This window comes from Camelus bactrianus, chromosome 1 (genome assembly GCF_048773025.1).
Source record: "Camelus bactrianus isolate YW-2024 breed Bactrian camel chromosome 1, ASM4877302v1, whole genome shotgun sequence".
In the NCBI taxonomy this organism is placed as follows: domain Eukaryota; kingdom Metazoa; phylum Chordata; class Mammalia; order Artiodactyla; family Camelidae; genus Camelus; species Camelus bactrianus.
The window spans coordinates 42,470,395-42,487,519 of NC_133539.1; the positions used below are offsets into that span (position 1 = coordinate 42,470,395).

General features: G+C 34.5%; 1 protein-coding gene and 1 non-coding gene across 5 annotated transcripts in view; both read left to right on the forward strand.

Moving 5' to 3' along the window:
• The window catches only part of ZPLD1 (zona pellucida like domain containing 1), a 335,223-nt gene that overhangs the window by 196,432 nt on the left and 121,666 nt on the right, over positions 1-17,125 (forward strand). The window lies entirely within an intron of this gene.
• TRNAA-AGC (transfer RNA alanine (anticodon AGC)) lies at positions 671-743 on the forward strand. Its single transcript has one exon. It is a non-coding gene; the product is annotated as a tRNA-Ala (tRNA).

Below are 17,125 nucleotides of genomic sequence, written 5' to 3' on the forward strand. Positions count from 1 at the left end.
TTTAATTTTTGGTGATCTGGTGCCAAATCCCTTGTTTTCATCACTAGACCAATGTGCTTCCTTATGAAGCATGAACAGTGGCAGTGGCTGGCTGCAGAGCTAGGAGTTCTGGCAGAGCTAGGAGTAGTAGGTCTGCAGACCACTTAACAAAAAAGAAAACTAACATTTGAAATCTAAAATGCCCAGCTTCTGTCAAATAAGAACTTTCTAAGCCTTGTTTCCTTTGCCTTCTCCTGTTATGTTAGAGAGACTAGGCTAGTGGAACAGGATGAGGAAGTAGAAAAGCAAGGTGGGGAAATACTCAGCTCTGCCTCTAATGTGGCTGTTAGTTGGAAGGGAGGGAGAAATCTGAATGAGAGGCTGAAAATTATGTTATTATATTGGATAGAATTTTTTGTTGCCTAGAAGCTACTGGAAAAGCTGTAGATTTTAGCAAAGTTACCATGTAGAGGTGAAGAAGATCAAGTTAAAAGTCAGTGGTAGAAAAAAAGTAAATTTGTCCTACTTTTTCTGAGTTTAGCTTCTTCAATAAACTGCTGCATTCATACACATTATTTTGTGTTACAGAAATCTGGAAAATTATAATGTATCTTCAAAAGACTCAGAAATTCAGTTTAATTTGGATAAGAATACAAATTATTTCACAATGAAGAAAAAAAAATCTAAGTGGGGAGTGTATAGCTCAGTGGTAGAGCGCATGCTTAGCATGCATGAGGTCCTGGGTTCAATCCCCAGTACCTCCACTGAAAAAAAATAATTAAAATAACTAAACAATTACCTCCCGCCTACTAAAAAAAAAAAATTAAAAAAATAAAAAAATCTAAGATTGCAGCCTCCTCTAGTTCTGGATGTCCCTGCTAATTCCTGACTGCTCTTTTGTGCACTTTACTCAGAATGTCTCACTTTTGGTGGAAGCTTCTTTCCTGATTGCTATCTGTGTAATGCCTTTATTTTGTGTTTTCTAGTCTGTTCTGTGATTTTATGGAGGATCAAGTAAATGTAATTAATGTAAAGAATACATTTAGAGAGTTGAGGTCAACTATTTCTCCCTTCCTTAAATTCTCCCTTTATAAAAATGTATTTGATAATGTTTCAACTTTTCTCCTTATATTGCTTTCATAGCTAACATCTGGATAACAAACACATTGATTGCTTTTCTCTAAAATTTCACTGTCCAACAGAATTTGTGCCGTCATGGAAAGGTTCTGTATTTGTGCCCTCTGATGTGGTCACTATTTGCCCCATATGGTATGGAGCACTAAAATATGGCCTGTGTGACTGAGGAACTAAGTATTTAATTTAAATTTAATTTTAAACTGTATATAATTTAAGTTTAAATAGTTATATATGGCTAGTGGCTACCATGTTGGATAATACAGTTCTAAAAAATGCATTTTTAAAATTGAATACATCTCTGGCTCTCACAAAACCCTTCTGAGACTTCACATTTTATTGCACTTGAATTCATTTTAAAGAATATTTCAAGATTAGACTTCTTTCTTTCTATTTCTTAAGGGTAAACAGATAAGCAAGCCTCAGCTTAGGGAAGAAATGCTTTTGTAAAAAAGCTCAATATTTCAGGCCAAAGTGTCCATTTGTCTTCAGTAATATCTGGCTTTGAAATGTTGCTGCTGTTAGCACTAAATGAAGCTTCAATTTCCATGCTTCGGAGATGGTGTTGATGAACATTAGCAGTGCGTGTGTGGTGCACACAGCATTAAGCAAACGGCCACATGCGATGAGGTCTGTGCTTAACAATCCTGCCTCAGGATCCCTGCAGATTCCTTGAGCATCATTTTAAAGACACTATTGTCTGTTTTAAGGCAGGAACAGATGCATTTTTCCATATACGACAATCAGCAAAGTTCAGGAGATGTAAGGGCAGACTCTTCATATTTCTTTCACGGTGTTGAGTACATTGCTAGTACTTAAACCAGATTTCTTAATGGCTAGCATCTCTCTCTTTTTTTTTTTTTTAAATCATTTCTATTTTGGCTGTTTGAGATCAGGAACTATTGAGTGTTCTTGTGAATGAATTTCTTCCATTGCTTACAATCCTTTTTAACACAGTGCTTAAAAGTATACCAGTATTTCTATTTTAAAACCTAATTTTCAGAAGTTTCTATCTTCATGAAGAAAACAGTTTTTTTCCTTCTTACTCCTTTGAAAACAAGACAATGATTTTAAATTTAGATAAATTATTTGGCTTACAGTACTGTCTTTCTTTTGGAAGTAGTATGTATCTTGTACCATGGATGAAAGTATGAGAAAAAGATGTCTGTGTGTACATATACAACTTTTTATATATGTTGCACAACACACATCCCCACAGAACACACAAATCAATCCTACCCAGTATGTGGAAGTAACAGCCCTATTGGAGTGCATCTGTGTATTTTTATGCATGTGTAAATATGTAAGGCAGACTTGTGGTTTTATTTTATAGATGACATAAAATTGGGCAAAACACTTTAGATGGCAGAAAACTGAACCTCACTAAAATTTGTTCAGTCTTAATATGTATTTTCTTTGAAGTCATATACTTAAACTCTCCATACAGTGCCAAAGCCTCCTTGACAATAGGTGCCATGGGCTGGATTTAATCTGTCTCGGGGACATTTCCAGTGATAGGGAGCTCACTTCACAGGTAGCCTGTCTATCGTCAGCTAGCTATTGTTTTTAGAAAAATGTCAATATAAGACTTAGATCTCCCTCCTTATATTATCTATCTACTGGTTCTATTTCTGACCATTTTAATAAGCATATTAAAAATACATAGGGTGAAAAATCTGTATCCATATGGAAGGACAAACAAATCTCAAGCAAATGATAATTTGTAGGAAGCTCTAGAATTCTTAGTGACTAAAATGTCAGTAGACAATACAAAATAAGGTTATACCTTGCACTAAGTAAAATTCCATTTATAAAAATCTGAGTTTGCAACATGGATAAAATGGAGGATGTTTATCAGATTTTCATAGTAACTTTTCCAACTATTATATGTGGATTCATTATAGCATTTTTTCTAAATAATGAGTTGTTTTAGTACACTAAAATGTAAATCAATTTATAAAAACAATTCATGCTCAATTTTCCTTATCTTAAAATGATTAATTTACTTGATATTAAAAGCCAACTTGCTGATGTCTATAAAGTACTATCAAATGTTCTCTATTGGAGGTCAGTAAGAAAGAATGACTTCTTATGCTGTGTTGAAACTTAAAGAGAGCTTTTCCGAAAGACACTCTTAATTAAAGGCATGCAATGACACCTTACATCTGTATCAAAAATTGATGTTTTAAAAACTATACCAAAATCATTTATACACAATGGTTTGACTATGACTCTTTATTTTCATTCTTTAAAAATTCATGGAGATACTATTTATCTTAAAGATCCAGAAAATATGTGAATGAGCAAATACAATGACACCATTGACTTAAATTACATATGCATTTCTTTTTAATAGTGCTTCCTGCTAGGAGGGAATTTGTGTACAATTTTGCGTAAAAATTGTACTACACATTAAGAAACTATTGTAACTAATAATCAAGTTTTTCAAGGTTAAGAATATAAGATCAATATACAAAAATCGATTGTCTTTCAATAGAATGACAATGAACAAACCAAAAATGAAATTAAGGAAACAAATCCATTTACAATAGTATCAAAAAGAATAAAACACTTAGGAATTAATGTAGCAAAAGGACTGCAGAATTTATACACTGAAAACTATAAAATATTGTTCAAAAATTTAAAAAATCTAAATAAATGCAAAGAAAGGTATATTCCATTGTATGGAAATACCACATTTATTTATCCATTCATAAATTGATAGATATTTGGTTGTTTACACTTCTTGGTATTATATATGATGCTGCTATGAACAGGTGTGTATAAGTTTGTGTGGCATGTGTTTTAATTTATTTTGGGTATTTGCAATAGTTTATTTTCAGAAAACATGTTTAGTTTAACACAGAAAACCAACCAGTGTAATATATCACATTAGCAGCAGAAAAAAAGAGAAGAGAAAAAATATTTCAATATGTGTAGAAAAATTTTTTGACAATATCCAACACCAAGTCATCATAACAACACTCAGATAAGTAGGAGTGAAATGAAACTTTCTTAATTTTATAAAGATTAAGATAATCTGTGAAAAAAGCTACACCTTACGCCATACTTACTGGCAAAATCTTGAATGCTTTTCCCTAAGATCAGAAACAAGGCAAGGATGCCCACTCTCTTGCAATAAAGAAATAAAAGAAGTAAAACAAAATTAGATTAGAAGGAAAGTAGTAAAGTTATTTTAAGATGACATCATGTATGTAAAAATTCCTAATGTATCTACAGAACAACTGCTAGAACTAATACATTAATTTATGCAGGTCTCAGGATGAAGTGCAGCATGCAAATTCTGTTGTATTTCTATACATTAGCAACAAACAATGGGAAAATAAAATTTAAAAATGCCATTTATAATAGCATCAATTTATATAAAATACTTAAGAAAAATTTAACAAAATATATGAATGTCCATGAAAACCAAATCCAAGGTATTGCTGTGAGAAATTAAAGAAAATCTTAATACCAGAGTGATAGACCCCATAGCAGCAGGGCTTTTTTTTTCCTTTCCTTTGTAGAAATGGGTGTGATACTAATTTTTTTAAATTGAAGTTTTGTTGATTTACAATATTGTGTTAGTTTCAGGCATACAGCAAAGTGATTCAGTTGTAGATATAAATATACATATATTCAGATTCATTTTCATTATAGATTATTACAAGATATTAGATACAGTTCCCTGTGCTTTATAGTAAATTCTTGTTGTTTATTTAATTTATACATAGTGGTGTGTATCTGTTAATCCCATACTCCTAATTTATCCCTCCCTTGTCCCCTTTCCTCTTGGTAACTATAAGTTTGTTTTCTATGTCTGTGAGTTTGTTTCTGTTTTGTAAATAAGTTCACTTGTATTATTTTATAGATTTAACATATAAATGATATCATATAATACTTGTCTTTCTCTGTCTGACTTCACTTAGTATGATAATGTCTAGGACCACCCATGATGCTACAAATGCCAATATTTCATTCTTTTTATGGCTGAGTAATATTTCATTGTGTGTGTGTGTGTGTGTGTGTGTGTGTGTGTGTGTGTGTGTGCACCACATCTTCTTTATCCATTCATCTATTGATGAATACTTAGGTTGCTTCATGTCTTGGGTGTTGTAAATAGTGCTGCTATGAATGTTCGGGTGCATATATCTTTTTGAATTAGGGTTTTCAACTTTTCTGGATATATGCCCAGGAGTGGGATTGCTGATCATATGGTAACTATGTTTTTAGTTTTTTACAGAATTAACTCAAAGTAGATTATATATCTAAATGTAAAAGTTAACACTATAGTATTTCTAGAAGAATAAACAGGAGAAAAATTTCATGACCTTGGAGTAAACAAATTTTTTTACTAGTACAAAAAACCCCATTAGTCATAAACTAACAAAATAATTGATAAGTTAGATTCACGAAATTATTTTTTTTTGTTTTTTGAAAGATATTAAGAAAATGTGAATGGGATAATACTTGTAATATATTTATATTTATATGACAAAGGACTTTTATCTAGGCTATAACTAACACTTGCTACTTGATAGTGAATTCGTAAACAACCCAACAGAATTTGGCAAAATATTTGAACATACACCTCCCAAAATTGATACATAAATGGCCAATAAACATATAAAAAGATGCTAAGCGTAATTAGTTTCCAGGATAATGAAAATTAAAACCACAATGAGCTATAAATATATATTTCCTGCATTAATAAGAGGATTTTTTTAATGTGTTGGCAAAGATTTAGAGCAATTGGAAATTGCACTTACTGCTTGTGGGAGAATAAAAATGTATTATTTTGGAAAATATTTTGTAGATTCTTGTAAAATGAAGCACACACTTAACATATGACCCCCAAATCCCATTTCTAGGTATTTAATCAAGATAGAAGAAAACATTTTCATACAATGATCTGCATAAAAGTAATTATGGCAGCTTGAATTATAATAGCCCCAAACCAAAACACCCAAATGTCAACAGGTAAATGGCTAAACAAATCAAGGCCTGTTACACAACTGAATAGTACTCAACAACAAAAAGAACAAAGTAATGATACAAGCAATAGCATAAATGAATGTCAAAAAGTCATACTGAGTAAAAGAATTTAGAAAGAAAAGAATATATACTATATAATTCCATTTATATTAAATTCTAGAAGAGACAAAACTAATTTGTACTGACAACAGATCAGTGCTTTCCGGGGCCATGGGGTTGACTTCCAAGGGTTAATAGCAAATGATTTGGGGTGATTGAGATGTTCTGTATCTTCATTATGAGTATGGTGGTTACCTGAGTGTGCACGTTTGTCAAAATTCATTATCAATACAATTAAAATCAGTGAATGTTATATTTAAATTTTACTTTAGTAAAATTGATGAAAAATAAGGTCAAATGTTTCATCTTTGACAGAAGGAACTTACAAAAACTTCATTTTGATTTCATAATTTGGATGAAATTATTAAACCATTATTGAAATTAATTGATTTACTGCCTGTAGCTTATGGGTAACACTAATATATAACTGGCATTTACAAAGTTTTACAGTTCATAGGGCCAGGTCACTAACAGCTATCATTTCACATTTCATAGGTCTACAAAAATAAGTAAAATTAATTTATATGCATAATCTTTTGATTTTTATGAAAAGCTATGCTTGATAGAGTGGTAAGGATGTACAGGTTCAAGTATTGTCTTTGAGTGATTCGAGGGATCAGGGAGTCCTAGAGCAGCCAGTCTGCTTGGTGGTTGGGCCATGTCTTGACCCAGATAGCTGCCTGGCCTTGGGTGTCCAGGACTGGTGCTAACTGGCTGGTATTTGGGACTGGAATTCAGCACCAGTAAGCTAGAGTGAGGATTCCAAAATGGTGCTTACCAGCACCAGTGTCCTCATGGTGGGGTGAACTCCCCAAAATGACTGCTGCTTGCTGTCCCCCGAGTGATTTTCAATTGCCTCTTGCCTTTCCTGGAGGCTCTCCAAGATCAGCAAGTGGGTCTGACCCAGGGTCCTTTAAAATGACTACTTCTGCCATGGGTCTCAGAATGTGTGAGATTTTGTGTACACCCTTTAAGAACAGAGTTTCTATTTCCCACAGCCCTTTGGTTCTCCAGAAAGTAAGCTCTGCTGAAACTTCACAGACAAACATTTTGGGGGCTTGTCTTCTTGGTGTGGGACTCTTGAACTGGGGAGGCCAGTGTGGGGTTGGACTTCTCACTCCTTGGGGAGAACATCTGCCATTTTAATTATCCTTCTCTTTGTGGGTTGCCTACCCACAGTGTGGGTCTTTAACACATCTGTCCCTCCAACCCAACTCATTGTGGTTCCTTTATATCTTTAGCTGTAGAAGATTTTTTTTGCTAGTCTTCAGGTCACTTTCAAGGATAGCTGCCCTGTAAATAGTTGCAATTTTGGTGTTCCCATGGGATGAGGTGAGCTCAGGGTCTTCCTACTCTGCTATATGGTCAGTCCTCCAGGCGTGCTCTAGAGGTGTATGTCAAGTGCACTTGCATAGTGCCCTGCTCTCGGAAGGGCCCATGCTTGTAAAAATTCTGCTGTTGCCCTCTTGAAATTTTTAATAATTTTATCTTTGAGATTTTATTTTGTAAGTGAGATCTGAGGGGATAATGAAGCATGTGCATGAGCAGAAGTATAATAAATAACAAAACAAAATTGAAGAAAATAAAGGCAGTGCATTTCTAAATGTGGTAGAAAATCCTGATATGGTTTTCTTCATAATCATGACTGGTAGCAGCCTTTTTTCTTCATAGACTGAGGCATAATTCAAAGGGTATTTTAAAATTCTGATACTGCTGGTTTTCCCAGATTCTTGTGTCCTAACTGTTTTGGGGGTTTCTAATAATGGCTATTCTAAGGTTTGTAAAGCAATGTTTCACCTGTTTTATACCACCCATAATTCCTTCTTTAAAAGGATTGCCATGTTGGAAACAAACAGGCCACTTTTTCAGAGAAGGATATTTGTCTGTTTCTAGACATTTTTAAATTGAAATTGAGGATTTAAATTATAAAAGCAGCACACATTTATTGTAAAAAAGAATACGGAAATATATGAAACATAAAAATTGAAAAGTCATATTCTCACCCCTTTCTACCCCATAATTCTGCTTCGTAGAGGGAACCACAATTAATGGTTCAGTATCTGTCCTGTGTGGGTGTCTCATCTTGTCCCATAACTGGATTTTGTACTCTCAAGAACATAATGTAACTATCCTTCTATGTCATATATATTAACTTGAGAGTAAAAATTAATACTGTATTTTAATGGATATATCTCAAATTTTAAAATCAATCCCAAATTGTTTATTTCTACATCTTCAAACTAGAAATAACCTGCAATGAACAGATTTTTAACATTTATTATTTTAATAAAATTTAAGGACATAAAATAACATGAAGGATATAAGAACCTCAAATGGATACTTTCTTGAATTATTAGATATATTATGACAACCATCCGCCCTACTTATGAATCCTATCAAGAACAGCATCTCTCTTACCTACTAGTTGAGAATTACTGCTTTAGGTTAATCACAGGATCTGAAAAAAAAACTGCTGCATTGTTCTTAATACTAAGGATGATAGTGATGATGATAATCATGAGTTTACTTTGTTGCAAATGCATGTCATTGAAAGCTGGCCCCTTCTTCCTCCTTTCTTGAATTAGTGCCTCAGGACAGAAGATCAGAAACTCCCCTGCAGAGCTGCCTTAACAATATTCAATGCGCAGTGGGAAAAACTTAGTTCTCTATGCCTAAGGCTTCGCCACTTTTACTTAGAAGTGAGATCATAAGGATTGCAGCCAGAAAGGTGTTCTTCCTTATGACTCCTGTACAGCTTCAGATTCTGTGAACGTCGAAGCTCTCATTAAGATTGCTGTTGTGATATTTGCCTAGAAGGAGAGGACTGACAGTTATTTTGATCAACAAGAATTGACAGTTCTTATTTTGGCTTTTGCAATGGTGTTGCTTTAACATTCAGTATGGTATCTTTCAGGTGCTACCTGCAGAAACTCAATTTTAGACAAGTCTATCCATCGACCCTGACTTTGCATTTCCTTTGACCATTGCCCTACCTCTGTCTTCCTATCCTGGACTAAAACATTATCTCTAGCCTAACTTTGTAGCAAGGGGTCCCAGAAGACTTTTGTTCTGTGTGGGCACTTGGTATGCTTTTTCTGACATAAGTGTGAAATCTCAGTAACTTTGCAAGTTTCCCTCCCTCCCCTACATATCAATGTTGATTCCAATTGTGCTGAGGAATTCTATCTTCTTTCTGTCACTTCTTTCCAATTTTTTTAGTCTCTCTAGAATCTGTCTTTACTCTTTGAACTTTTAATTGGCATCAAATGAAACAAAACCAGACTTAGATAAGGAGAGACTTTATTGCAAGAGGGAGGAAAGAGACCACTGCAATAGGAAAAGGGAGACTATTACAACAGGGAGAATGCTTGGGCCATAAGCTCAGCAAGCATCTCAAAGAAAAGGGCTTTGCTTTTAGAGGAAGGAGTAAACAAGGCTAGAAAGAACAAGGTTGGGGGAATGGGATGAGTGAGAGTGGCTGTGAAAAATTAGGAGATCAGAGAATGTTTTACCCTGATGTTAGTATATTCTCGGGAAGGGCCGTTATGAAGGGGTTCTGTGCTGGCTCAGGTGAGGGTGAATCAAAAGCCAGTGGCTTGAGAATGGAAATTTAACCAATATTTGGTTAACAAGCATTTTGTTCTGAATTATCAGTGGGGAATGTAACAGTAAGCTAATCATTTATGAGATAAAGAATGGGAATTTGAAGGATCTGTGTCTTTCTTGCCTTATTATAGGTAGACAAGTGGGCATGTGTGAGTCTGATCTAAGCCATATGGGGAAGGGTGTTCCTTTGCAATAAGACACTTTCTGAGACACTAAAGGTGAAGGAATTTCTTTAACTGATGCTGTTTCCCAGGATCACAGGGTTTAGGTAAAATTCAGCATTGTCATCAGTTGTTCTCATTTCTTTGTTCCTAGTCTGACTTTTTAGAAATGTGTTTTCTGATTCCCTCATGTCTGAACTTTAGATCCACTGGGCTTGTCTTTACCTCTCTCAGCTCTTGTCTTACATAATCTTTCTCCTTTAAAATTATTATTGCTACTATTTAAAAATAATTTTAACTTATAAAAGTAAGCAAAAAATGTCAGAAAGTACAGAAGTCAATAATAAGAATAATACTTTAAGTCATATCTCTAAATAGGTACCCATCTCCAAATCAAACCCTATTTGTATAAGAATATGGAAGAATAAAACTAAAAACATGATAAATTATTTCATATTATTGTTCTGTGATGTTAAATATTTTCATTAAAACGAACAAACATGCATTTAGTTGGCTCTCTGACCCCACGGCTAACTCCAGATAAAGGCCCGTCTGTATCCAGGTGCTCCTGTGAGCAGGCCTCTCTCCACGTTTAGGCTCTACTTCCCTTTGCATTGGCTCCTTTTTACCAAAGGATGAAAAAGTTGGCAACTAGCAGTTTAAACCTGCAGTCCATGTGATGAAAAACCACATATTTTTCTCCAGTTAAATCCTCAGCTTTGATCTTATTGTCCCCAACTGAGCCATGGTTTGACCCCTGAACCAAATACTGTTAATCTGACTGTCCAGGTTACTACCTCCACCAAGACGTCAATGGGTGGCTCTCCGAGTGACAATTGAGAGCAAAGAAGTGGGACTGGGAAGGGCAGGGTGATATCCTTTACATATATATATGATTAAGTGAAAGTTTTAAATACATGCCTTTTGTTTGGAAAATAAGTAAGTTTTATATAAAAATACAATACAGCCACATGATGATATGAGCAATATTTAAGGAGTTATAGTGAAAAGTGACCCTGCTTATTTACTTCCTTACTTTGAATCCACTATTCAGAGACATTTTTACTCTTTCGCTTATTTGCTGTTACTCCCATACCTTTATTAATATGCTAATAAAAGCATTTCTTTATTTATCAATCTAAATAGTGCCTTTTAATTCCGAGCACTACATAGTCCTCTGTCCTGCTCATATGATGTACTGCTACTTTTTGTGAAATTGATAAACAGTATATATTATTATGATTATATAAACATTTTAGCTGAAAATATACTATTGTAGTATTTCTTTTCCTGTGTGGTTTTTGTTTTTTGCAGAAGCTTATAATCACCTTTTTTTAATCTTACAGTCTTTGCCTTTTTTCATGGGCTCACTATGAAGCCTATGTTTTTCAGATCCTCATTATATCTGGTAGTGTTTCATGTCAATCATATTTTCTTATGATCCTTAAGTCCTCTCCTGCCCTCTTCCAGTCTGCACCATTGAACTCTATGTGCTGCACAACTGCCAGTCAGGCAGTCCTATAATCTGTCTTTTTCTAAGTTAGATCCACTCTTTCCTTATCTTTTTTGGTTTATTTTTACATTTTGCAGAAGATACACTTCAAGTAACTTCATAGAAAAAAGTTGGATGGGAGGTATATTTTTTGAGTGTGAAACTATTTTCATTCTACTCTTTTATATAATTAATAGTTTGAGTAGACATACAGGGCTAGGTTACAAAGCATTCTTCCTTACGACTTTGAAGGCGTTGTTTCAAAGCGATGGCTTGGCAACATTCAGTACTGCTGTTGAAAACAGTGCCCTTGTTTTCTTGTTGATTCTTTGTTGATGGTTTGTTTTTCCTCTGGATTCCTTTAAAATCTTCTCTTTATACTTGGTAGTCTAATAGTTCACTTACATTTACTGCACTTTTGTTCATTTTCACCCATTTGCAGGTCCCTTGATAGATTGTTTGGTTCTAAATAATGTTTCTGTAATAACTTCCTCTGTCTCTTTTTAAAAAAATCTTCTTTCCTTGTTGTTTATATATTAGGTTTCCTGGTTAATCCTTTATGTCTCTAATCAGAAAAGATATCTCATAGTTCCTTTTCTTATTGTTTGACTTCAGGGAGATTTTTTTCAACTTTATTGTCACTTTATTTATGAATTTATAATTTAGGTGATGATAGTTTTTATTTCCAAACAATGGTATAACCTTTTCATAATACTCATGTTTATCTTGTCTGTCTGAAAATATTGTTATTAAAAACTTATATATGTATTTTGTTTAATTTTGTTCCCTGAATTAAATTTTTTTTCCTTATTGGTTTATTTCAGTCTCTTTTTCTTTTTTTATAAAGCAGTTTTTCCTCAAAAGCTTGGTAACTTTTGATTGTTCATATTTACAAATGAAAAAATAAAAAGTTGATATTGGCCCACTGTAGTGGATTAGATTTTCCACTGGTTGTGTCGTTTCAGAGGACTGAGTGGCAAGCTGGCTGCTATGCTATGGGACTCTGCACCTGAAAAGGATGTTTCTGGAGTGTTTCAATTTCTTTTGGTTCTTTGCCTAGAAGAAGTTTAGCTGGTGAGTTTTGACCATTAGCTGTCAGGTCAACATTTACGGTCTCTCAATTTATCTCTCCACTTTTAGCCTCAGTTCTTACCTTTGCCTTCCTAAGTACATGACATCTCTGAGTGGCAAGCCTCATGGAATTCTGCAGGGGAAGTGGTTTTCCCTCACCTGTGTGCCTGTCAGTGAGCACATCACACCATACTTTCCTTGCCCTCTTCCTCCACCTACTCCTCATGTTCTCTATTGATGCTCCTTCCCTAGCCCCATCCTCTTAATTAATATTTATACCTTTTTAATTCCTATACCTTCATTTACTGGGGTCTTGGGAAAGAAAGAAGATAATGGTGGTCAATCTTGAATCAGATGTATGCTATTGTAATTCTAAAGATGAAATTTTTAGTTTTTCAAAGCTTTGCCCTTGGGTATCAACAATCTACCTGATCTAGTTGAAAAGCTGGATCATCACAATGTTCTTTAAGTATAGCCATTCAGGAATTTACAGCAAAAATTTGCAAATGAAAGTTACTATCTATTTGTTTTATTTTAAATATATATAAAAAATCCACCCTTTATATTTAACATTGATATCATTTGACACCCTGGTGAACATTCCCCAAATTTATACATTCTGAAACCTGAGACATTTTGTTGCTCACATTCTCATTAAGATGTTCTTATTATGTAGGAGGCACTGTACTGCGTGTGAGATATCTTCAACTGAGTGAGTCTTTTTATTGTACTCTTTAAATTATGTGATTTGGACATGTTGTTCAACATGTTTTAGTTTCAGTTTCCTGGAAAGTTTAGATTAAAAAAGTGATTTAAAATTTTTTTTTATTGAGGTGTAGTTGATACACAATGTTAGTTTCAAGTGTATAGTAAAGTAGTTCAGTTATACATAAACAAACACATATATATTTTCAGATTCTTTTCCATTATATGTTATTACAAGAGATTGAGTAGGTTCTTGTCTGTTTATCTATTTTATATATAAATTAGGGATTGGAGATTAAAAAAGTCATTTTTAAAGTCCTTTTATCACCAGAATTTCATATTTCTCTGATCATAAGTAAGAGGATATTTAGCCTGCATTCTACAGGTAAGTCATTTGTGAAGAATCATGCCAATGTATTGCACACAGGGGATGTTCAGTAAATTTTTTCTGAAAATTTGTTTCTGAAAAATTGTTTCAAAAAAAACAATTTGAATTGGAATTGATATTCACTTACTCGATCAATGAATGAACAAGTATTTACAAATGCTTCCTAGTGCCAGGCACAGCTCTAGTTTGGGGATGAAGCAGTGAGTGACTAGACAGAGCATGAGGGTCCACCCTCAAGCAGCATACATTCTAGTTGGAAAAGATGGATAATAAAAACTAAGGAAACATATATTCAAAATAATTGTGTTAGGTGCTGTAAGAAGAGGAAATAAGTTAAGAAGCCTTGGTGGATGGTTGTGCTATTTGAGATGGAAGGCTCAGAAGGGCATTTCTTATGAGGTAAGATCTGAGCTCAACCTGAAGGAAGACAGGGAACCCACTAAAAGTGGAGCTGAGAGAGAATGTTCCAGGTAGTGGAAGTAGTTAGTGCAGCAGTAGTGAGGCAGGAACATTTAGAGTGCTGAGAAACTGAATGGAGTCTTCTGAGGTCTAGTGACTGAAGAGATTGAAATGGTAGGCAGGAGACCAGAGTATGAGACTCTTCTAAACCAAAGTAAGGATTCTTAGATTTTACTCTAGGTTTAAAGTGACTCGTGAGAAGACTTTAAAACTATGCAATGCTATGAACTGATTTATACCTAGAGAAATTACATCCTTCTATCTACTGTATCAAGAATGGACCTGACCCCACTAATTATATTACAACTTACTCTTACCTGGCATTTTCCACTGCCTTGGTTTGCTTACTTTTTTTCCTTAGTACTCATCACCGTTGAATATACTATATATATTTACCTTTTGCTGATTGTGTGCTGTTCCCACTAGAATGCAAGTTCTATAAGAATGGGATTTTTGTTATTTTTGTATCTTCAGCAGATGGAAAAGTTCCTCATACATAGTATATTTTAATGAATATTGTTGAATTAGTCAGTGTATTTTTGTTGGGGGGAGAGATGGGGCTTAAGTAGAGCAGTAAGATCAGATTACACTAAGAATCTATGTGGGATATTTACAGTGTTTTAGAGAAGAGTGGTAAGAGTGGAGATGGAAAGATGTGGAAGAATTCAAACCTTAATTTGAAGATATACTCAATGGTAGTTACTCCTGGGTTGAATATGGGAAGAGGGGACATATGAGGACTTAAGAGTGTCTTCCTAGAGTTTTATCTAGCAACTGCATATGATTATGTATTATTTTCTAAAATGGGGAAGTTAAGGGGAGAAGCATGTTTTGAGGAAGAAGTTAGTGGGAATGAAGTCAGTCAATATCAGGTGGAAATGTCCAGTGCACAATTGGTTATATATCTGGTACTCAGGTGAGAGGTCTTTGGAAGGCATAAATTTGGTAGTCATCAGTATAAAGTTGGCACATAAAGCTACAGATGTTGATGAGATTACATAGGATAAGGTATGGACTGAGAAAGGCAGAAGGCTCTGGACCAAGAAATGAGTCATTAATATTTGGTGGTGAGGCCATGAAAGGAGATGCTGAAAGATGCTTGGATATAATGAGACTGGGCAGAGCTATGTCATGGAAGGAGGGCAAGGAAGGTAAGCCAAGAAAGGCATAAACAGCTTTGTCGAATACACCTGCAAGGCAATGAGATGAAGACGTAGAAGTATCCATTGGTTCATGATAAGTGCAAGAGTGAATCATATTGCTTGGAATGAAAACCAGATTAGAATCAGAAATGAGGAAGAAAACAACTGTCACTGTGGATAGGAGCAAGAAATATAATAATAAGTAAAAGAGATATATTAATTCAAATAGGAGAGGGACTATCATGAAGGTAAATTGTTCAGCTGATAGTGGATGATGGGGAAGGTGCTATGTGGGCATAAAATAATTGTTTTGAGGAGATGATGTTTTCATGCGTCCCAGTAGTTATAGCTATTTAACTACATTATTTTTCAAGGTATCTTCAGCTTTAATGGCTACAGTATCAAAAGGGTGACTTGTCTCCACTGGCAAAATGAACTGAGGTAATTATCTGAATCTCAGGCCCTGTGGTTTACTGTCACGATGGAGCTTTGCCTAGAATCTGAGCTCTTCTTGGTACTTGCCACGTGACTTTTTGAGCCTGTGTTTATTCATCTACTCTATGCAAACAATAATACTCACTACTCAGGGTTTGTTGTGGACATGAAGTAAGATAATGTCTGTGCGGATTGACTTATTTATAACTGTATTGAAAGGTACAATGAACATTTGCTGAAATATGCATGATACTAATCCATTGGTCATAGTGCAGCTATTATTTTAAGTGCTAAAACTGTGCTAGATAATAAATGCCTTAAAGGAAGGAATTACATTTTACCTATCTTTCCTCAGTACTTAGCAGTGAACTTAGCTCAGAGCTGGTGCTCAGTGTATATGTCTGTAGAATTAAATTATTTAAAGAGGAGAAAAACAAAGCAACTTCCTGCAAATTGTAGAGTAATACAGAATTAAGTATGACTGCATGTTTCTGGCTTTGTGGTTCTACCCTTGGTACAGTGGGATGTGGAATGATTTCCTTATAAAGGGTCCATTTGGCACTTGAGTTAAAAGAGCTATTTAGACAGATGAATGGATAAATAAGACATACATACATACATACACACAATGGACTACTACTCAGACATAAAAAAACAGTGAAATTTTGCCATTTGCAGTAACATGGGTTGACTTGGAGGGCATTATGCTAAGTGAAATAAGTCAGACAGAGAAAGACAAATACTATATGATATCATTATATGTGGTATCTAAAAAATACAACAAAGTAGTGAATATAACAAAAGAGAAGCAGACACAGATATGGGAACAAACTAGTGGTTACCAGTGCAGGGCAAAGGGACGACATAGAGGTGGGGAGCAAGAGGCACAAACTATTGGATGTAAGATGGGCTCAGGGATGTGCTGTACAACACGGGGAACATAGCCAATATTTTGTAATACCTGTAAATGGAAAGTAACCTTTAAAATTAAAAGCAAAAAAAAAAAAAAAAAAAAAAAAAAGCTGCTTAGGAACACCCACATACAGCTATCTTTCATATCTGCCTGAAGTCATACGACTGTGTTTCAGCTTCTAATTTCTTTAACTGTTTTATTATTATTCGTCTGTGACTAGATGGAATAAATTTTTGTAACTTTATTTATAATCATGTTTTGGTATCAACGTTTCATTTCCATCCTGAAAGTTTGTTTAAAAAGCTTTTGGGTTTGATTCCTACGTGTTTTAGTCCTTTGTCACATGTTCTAAATGAGTGCACTGTGTTCATGAGGATTTCTTAAAGCCTAAACATTAAAACAATCATGAGGTTGTAGGAAACATGACCTGAAAAAGTACTTCTCATTGCCTCAACTTTTTGGAGTTAGGACTGAAAAAGATTTAAGATTTTGGTCTAGGTGTATGTCTTAAAAATCTTAAGATTTTGGTCTAGGTGTATGTCT